The following is a 7423-nucleotide window of genomic DNA, read 5'->3' as shown; positions in this document are numbered from 1 at the left end:
TTCAAAAGGACATATATGAGCCAAACGGTGCGTGCAGGCGGTACACCTCGCGTGGAATTTGAAACATCGCGACGGTTAATTTGACAAACAGCTTAAGTTTAGGCAACTAAAACAATTCAGTTGAAGGTTCGTCGAATGAAACAACTTGGTTAAGGTTTATGGTTTGGGCTAAACGGTTAAAAACGCACCACGTCGGGGACGTGGACCCACCTCTCTCGCTTTCTCTCTCACTTGAAAGATGAGGAAGTTACCGGTCCACCATTTCCCCCCCACCCCTCCACCCTTACTTGTCGGCGCGCTATTTCAATATCAGATGTCGTTGCGTCGTTACGTTTAAGACCGCCAGAGGTCGCCCCCCCCACACCCCCCTCTTCCCGACTCTGGCGTATGCACTTACACGCATGCACTTACTCACACGACCGCAAGAGGTCGCCTTCGTTAACAATGGTCATTTTAACCCCCTTGGAAATCGACCAATGTTGTCGTTTTTCTTGCGAGGAGAGCCTGAACAGAAAGAAAGACATAAACTGCAAAATGAGAGAATTGAGGACAGTTAGCCTATCCATCCGCTCGCTCTTTAATTCTCTCTCTCTCTACTTTGTCTCCCTGTCTCTCTGTCTCTCCCTCTCTTCTGCCTCCGGTTTTCTGTCTATTCCTGGACATTCCCCAGGGGAGCAGCTGGACCTCTAGACAAACCACATGATATTCCTCCCTAAATAAGGCTGGAGGCATGCCATGTCTCCTCCCCCTCCGGCCGTCTAGCCTTCCGTCGGCCCTCCCTCTGTTCCTCTTGATCCCTCCTTCGCTCCCCCTACACCCCTCTCTGCGCCGCTGCTGCTCCTGTGTCCTTCCTCACCAATAGAGAGCCAAAGTGGAACGTCACTTCCTGCTTCAGCACTGTACCAGAGATTTCCATCCGCTGTTTATTTTCCCATAGACATTTCGTAAAATGCTTATAAAAATAGTTTCACTTGTTCAAACCAAACGGTTCAGGTATATTTAGAATCGGGAGAGACCATAGAACATTTCACTAGGACCAAAACTTTAAAAACGACATCGGAAAAATATTTTCTTTAAATCCGCAATTGTTTTAATGTTTTGGTCTGAGTGAACTGTTATGTGGTCTCTCCTGTTTCTAAATATAGCTGAACCGTTTGGTTTGAACAAGTGAAACTATTTTTATAAGCATTTTACGAAATGTCTATGGGAAAATAAATGGCAGATGGAAATCTCTGGTACAGTGCTGAAGCAGGAAGTGACGTTCCACTTTGGCTCTCTATTCCCGTCATCATTGTCCTGCCGTGGGCTGCACTTTGTGGCGGCATAGCAGTGATTGAGTCGGTTGTGATTCATTCTAACTGACGTCAAATTTGAACAGAATTTAGATTGAGCTTTCACTTTGTGGTACTCTGTAGGATCGGTAGTGCGGACTGAGAAACAGCACGACATAATTTCGTCGTACACAGTAGTTCATAGTTCATTGATTGGATGAGTAATATCTTATTTAAATCTTATTCATGTATCTGTCTCCCCGTCTATGATTGTCTTTGTTTTTGTGTTCTGTCTCTTTGTCTTTCTCTCGTTGTGTGTTGCGTATTTTATTTTGTTCTCTTATTAATTATGGCCATTTGTGTTTCGGTGTATTAGCCCAATAGTGAGATAAAATGAATTAAAGTATAAGTCCAACCTCCGAGGTTTGCACTGCAATGACCAGTCTTAAGCACAAGAGGTCAGTCTAAACTCACTGATAGATCTTCAGCAGACTGTGACAAAAAAATATTCAATTATGCATTGGTGTATTCAACATATTTTTCAGTATATTTTTACAACACACACAGCATTTTGATTAGTATTAGGCTGTTGTTAGCCCCATACTGTAAGTCAGAGGTTCTCAAATGTTTTTCAGCCCAGGACCCCTTACAAGATAGAAAATATACCGGGGAGCCCCTCATTCTGATTTGTGATTTTGGGCTAAGCTTAATTGTTTCCACGGTAACATGCTTGACTTTTAAATTGATAGGTTTGATTAGAATGTAAGACATGAAACATTTTAGATTTAAAGCATACAATGTTTTCGTTGAACTCTGAAGCTTTTGCACACACAATTTTATTTTTATTTTTTTTCCTGAAAACTTTTCGCGGACCCCCTGGCAAAGTGCCACGGACCCCTGGGGGTCCCCGGACCCCCATTTGAGAACCACTGCCTTAGACACATACAGTGTGGAAAATAGGGTTGAAAAAAAACGAAATCCCCCCTTAACCCACTGAGACTGTGCTTCTGAAATCCCTCTTTTGAGGATTAGTGGCTATATTGAATGCATTTTCCTTCATTAAAAGCAGCAACTCTTGTGCGTGTCGGTGCCCTTTTTGGACCTGGACTGCTCTCAAAAACGTCTGTGCCGCACGGTCCTGTTCTGAGGAAACAGCTTCTAAATGGATTTATGATGAATCCGCTGGAAGAAACTGGGGCTTCGATGCCAGAAGATGTGCGGAGAAAGCCTGGCGGTGCTGAGCCAGGTGAAACATGGTTCTGACCCGTGCCCGGCGCCGGAGGTGGCCCCGCTCTCTCTGAGGCCCCTCACACACCAGGGACACCTGAGAGACCAACACACTCAAACAGAGAGAGAGAGAGAGAGAGAGAGAGAGAGAGAGAGAGACACACACATGAATGCACAGCGGGGACGTTTCTAGGGTCTGAAGAGATTGGGGGCTTAAGCCCAATTTATGCTTCGTCTGCCGACACTTTTGAAACGGTCGCCGACAGAAATGAAGACTTGAGTCGACACTTTTCAAGTGTCGGCGAGCAGCAGTGTCTGCTACCTGGTGAAATGTCTGGTGTCGCTGACTACGTCATAGTATCGCGCAAGTCTGATTGGCTATATAGACGGCACGCGCTCTTCTTTGTTTTGGTTGGGGTCCACCTGCTAGTTTTCGCTGGATTGAAATGAATGAACGTGTCCCCGCTATTTTTATCAGCCTGTCCTTGATGTATGACTTTGTGAAAATCACAAAGAACGTCGTGCCCAATTTCCCAGAGAGAGAGGAGGTGAGTTGTGTGGTTGTGTGCCGTTTATATGCGGCTGCAGCCAAGTACGTTACATCTTGCCTCCGAGGTGGTTTCACTGTGCATTTCGTTCCCTCTGCAGCTGCTTATAGCGTTCGAGTGTCACGTGACCGTTGAACCGAGGCGAACGTCCTCTGAAGTATGAATGCAACACCATAAGCGACACTTTCTTTTTTTCCGTCTGCGACCATGTGCTGAGCGACACTTTATAATAAGTATAAATTAAGCTTTAAGGGCTCATTATACTTGAGCTAGGCTCCGCGAGTCACGTGCGGACCTTGGGCCGCTGGGGCAGATGCTTTTATACTTAGAAGTGATCAGCATGTTACATTGTACAATGGTAATAGTGAGAACAGCCCGTGAAAAGTCACAATGAAACGCTATTATGTGCAGTACTGAGTGCGCTTTCACTCTCAAACGACCGTACATCAGCACATGAATGAATCACCAAACTTGTTTTTACTGAATAGCCGTTTCAGTTCTCAGCCCTGATAGCCTACTCTGTGCTGCTTTTAATCTCTCTCAAACATGCTCTCAACACAACACATTTACTTTGTGAAATGACTAAAAACGAACAGTTGCAAATCAAAGTTCAGCCTACCACATGGGTCAAGAAATGTGGTGAAAACACAGCTCAGTGTTCAGGGCTCAGTGGCTCGAAAGCGTCCATGTTTGGAGAGAAGCCGTGCGGAGGTCGCGCTGCGAGAAAGATCTTCAGGTACGCGGTGGGCGGCCTACGGGGGTCGCGCCCAACACATTGACGCCATTTGACGCTCGCGCCCCCTCGCTCCTCCCCCGCGCCCTTCACGGCACGGCGAGTATAAAACAAGCTTTAGCCCAGGGAGGGGACGAAGTGGGAGGGGACGAAGTAGTGTGTCGAAGTGTCCTTGAGCAAGACACTGAACCCCCAACTGCTCTCGACAAGCAGTTAGCGCCTTCCATGGCTGCACTTTGGGTAGTCAATAGACTTATATAAAATATTAATACAGTTCATTTAGCGTTTACCATCACTGCCTTCCCTCTGCATAACAGACACAGCTTATGTCAAGAACAAAGTGGACGGACGCCAAGTGGCATTACTGAGGATCAGATTGTGGTGAGCTTTTTTACCCCTTATGTTGATGTTCATGAATCTGTCCGGTAATTGTCTAAAGTCGAGCTGAAACTACATTTGGAGAGGATGTAACTTCCTTATTGTGACGTATTTCATAGTAAAACGCGATACGCAGGTGATGTCATAACTTATGGAGACATTTTGTTTGGCCGTTGAAAAGTGGGCTTCTCTGGGATGTGAGTGCCCTGCAGTGCCTACCGAGCGGAATTTATCTTACTGGACAAATCTGAAACTTACTGGTCACATTTCAATAACAGTCTATGTTACAAACCTATGAACAATGAGACTATGAGACCTATGAACAATTGTGATGTCACCAGTGATGTCACTGGAGCAATTGTGATGTCACCAGTGATGTCATCAGTGATGTCACTGGAGCAATTGTGATGTCATCAGTGATGTCACTCGAGCAAGTGTGATGTCATCAGTGATGTCATAGTGCAATCAGTGTCAGTGATCAGTGGCAAGAGGGGCATTCAGAAGGCTTGCAGTCTGGGCTACCAGCAGAGAACGTGGTTTCTCCTCTCCGCCACGTGGCAGAAGGTGCTCTGGGTGATGAGACAAGACAAAGAACAAATGGGGACCACCTGGTTTGCGGTGTTTATACTCTTTTTACAGGCCGTAGTGTCTTCTGAGGATCCAACATGTGTGCCTGGTTTCGAGGCGGATATGTTGATTGTCAACGTGAACAGAACGCAGCTGCAGTGGGGCAGCATCCTGGGTAAAGTGCGCTTTGACGACTGCTCAGGCCGCACAAGATTTGTTTTCTGCAGTGACGACAGCCGTTTTAAAGTAGATCCAGATGGTACATTGAGGGTAAAGAGGGAGGTGACTCTACATGAAGGACACCAGGACTTCTCCATCCACACCTGGGACTCCCAGCGACGCAAGATGACCATCCCCATCAGGGTGCTGCACCACGGGCATCACCACAGCGACCACCACGTGCATCACCAGGGCAACCACCACGGGCATCAGCACAACAATGATCAGGAGCATCATACTGAGGTGGATTCTGCCAATATCACTGCAAATGTGCCTCTTCTGATCTTCCCCAAGTCCACTGAAGGGTTGAAAAGGAGGAAGAGAGATTGGGCTATCAATTCATTCTCAATCTCTGAGAATGAAAGAGGACCCTTCCCCTTAAAAATCAGTCAGCTCCGTTCTGATAAAGCTGATAAGATGCACATCCTGTACAGCATCACTGGACAAGGTGCTGACCAGCCTCCTGTTGGCCTCTTCACTGTCAACAGTTCTTCCAGTTATCTGTACGTTACACAGACACTGGACAGAGAGAAGCAGGACAAGTACTTGCTCACAGTTCATGCTGTAGCACTAGGTTCGGGTCAAGCTGTGAAGGCCCCTTATTCCGTCACAGTGCGCGTCATCGACCAGAATGACAACGAGCCCATCTTCACCCAAGACACCTACCTTGGAGAAGTTCCGGAGGCCTCACCTATAGACTTTGATCTGATAACGGTTATGGCCACAGATCTGGACGAGCCAAATAATGATAACTCGGATATCCGCTACATGCTTAAGAACCAGGAGCCAAAGATGCCCAGTGACAAACTGTTCAGCATCAACCCAATCAATGGAGTCATCCGATTCAACGGGACTGGGCTGCTGGACAGAGAGAAATACCCAAAGTACACTCTGGACATAGAGGCGGCAGATATGGCGGGGCGTGGGATAAGCGGGCGAACGAAAGTCATCCTCACTGTCACCGATGGCAATGACCACGCTCCGGCCTTCACTCAACCCCGGTACGAGGCAACTGTCCCAGAAAGCAAAGTAGGGGGAGCTCTGGTTACTAAGATGTCAGTAACTGACGGCGACGAGCCCCGCTCCTCGGCATGGAACGCCAAATTCACAATCGTGGGTGGCGATCCTGAGGGATATTTCACAGTGGAAACAGGACACGCCAAAGACGAAGGAATCATTACAACGGCTAAGGGTCTGGACTTTGAGAAGACCAATAACTACACCCTGCTGGTGGCAGTGGAGAATGAGGTTCCCTTTGCCGTTCAGCTGCCCACCGCCACTGCCACCGTGCTGGTGAATGTGCAGGCTGTGAACGAAGCAGCAATCCAACGACCCATGACACTGGAAATCGTGGGAGCCGCCATGCTCTTGCTAATGCTGGTGTTGCTTCTGCTGCTGTGGCTCTTCATGAGACGAAGAGGAGAGAAGAAGGTGCCTCTGCCACAGGACGACGACAGCCGGTCCAGCATTCATCACTATGATGAAGAGGGAGGAGAGGACGACCAGGACTACGATCTGAACGTCCTCCAATGCGTTCGCGACAACCGTCCCGAGGCGTTCAGGAATGACGTGGTGCCAAAATGCATGCCGGCTCCTCGGTACCGGCCTCACTCCGCCAGCCCCAAGGATATCGGCAACTTCGCCGGTGCTAAGCCGACGGCGGCTGACAACGACCCCGCGGCGCCCCCCTACGACTCCGTCCTGGTGTTCACCTACGAAGGCAGCGGCTCCGACGCTGGCAGCCTCTCGACCCTGAACTCATCCAGCAGCGGAGAGCAGGACTACGACCGCCTCGCCGAGTGGGGGCCCCGCTTCAAGAAGCTGGCCGACATGTACGGAGGAGGCGAGGACGACATGCTGTGAAACGGACCGCCTGACGGATGGATGCATGTGCGTGGCTGGATGAGGATTAGAACGACGGACTGACACGGATTGATAAATGAACGCATCCCATGATAAACTAGTCATACTAGTCAAAACAGTAAAGTTACTGGACGATTCTTTTCTTTTTTTGCAGGCTGTAGTTGATTGCCTTTGCCATTGTTTCAGAAGCCTACAGTTTTAATCCAACTTGATGAATCTTCTGTCTGTAAAAAAACAAAACAAAAACAAATAAAAAGTTGTGCAGCAGATGTTCAGATGTTTTAGCCTTCATTGAAGCTTATTGGAGAACACTGGAGGCAGATGGATGGCCATACACACACGCACTCCACTTGCAGTGTTAGTGTAAGTTTCCCTCTGCTGGTCAAACACATGCACACTCATCATTTACCCCATAGACCAGTGATACTCAACTTGCGGCCCGGGGGCCAGATGTGGCCCGCGATAGGGTGCAGAGTGCCCCCCCCCCGACCATTTTCTAATAAATAGACTGCAACCTATGGCCAATTATGAAGTCTAAAGACCGCAAAACTGCAAAAACTGTCAAACTAATTAAACCCTACTCCTCCCACATTTTTTCTTCAAACGACACCAAACTC

General features: G+C 48.1%; 1 pseudogene across 1 annotated transcript; it reads left to right on the top strand.

Moving 5' to 3' along the window:
• Positions 1 to 4754: 4754 nt before the first annotated feature.
• Positions 4755 to 6806, top strand: LOC310794918 (EP-cadherin pseudogene; annotated as a pseudogene). Its single transcript has one exon. The product of its transcript is annotated as an EP-cadherin pseudogene (transcript).
• Positions 6807 to 7423: the final 617 nt, after the last annotated feature.

Source organism: Poromitra crassiceps (genome assembly GCF_964638095.1).
Source record: "Poromitra crassiceps genome assembly, chromosome: 20".
Taxonomy (NCBI): domain Eukaryota; kingdom Metazoa; phylum Chordata; class Actinopteri; order Beryciformes; family Melamphaidae; genus Poromitra; species Poromitra crassiceps.
This window is presented reverse-complemented; position numbering and strand designations above follow the sequence as displayed.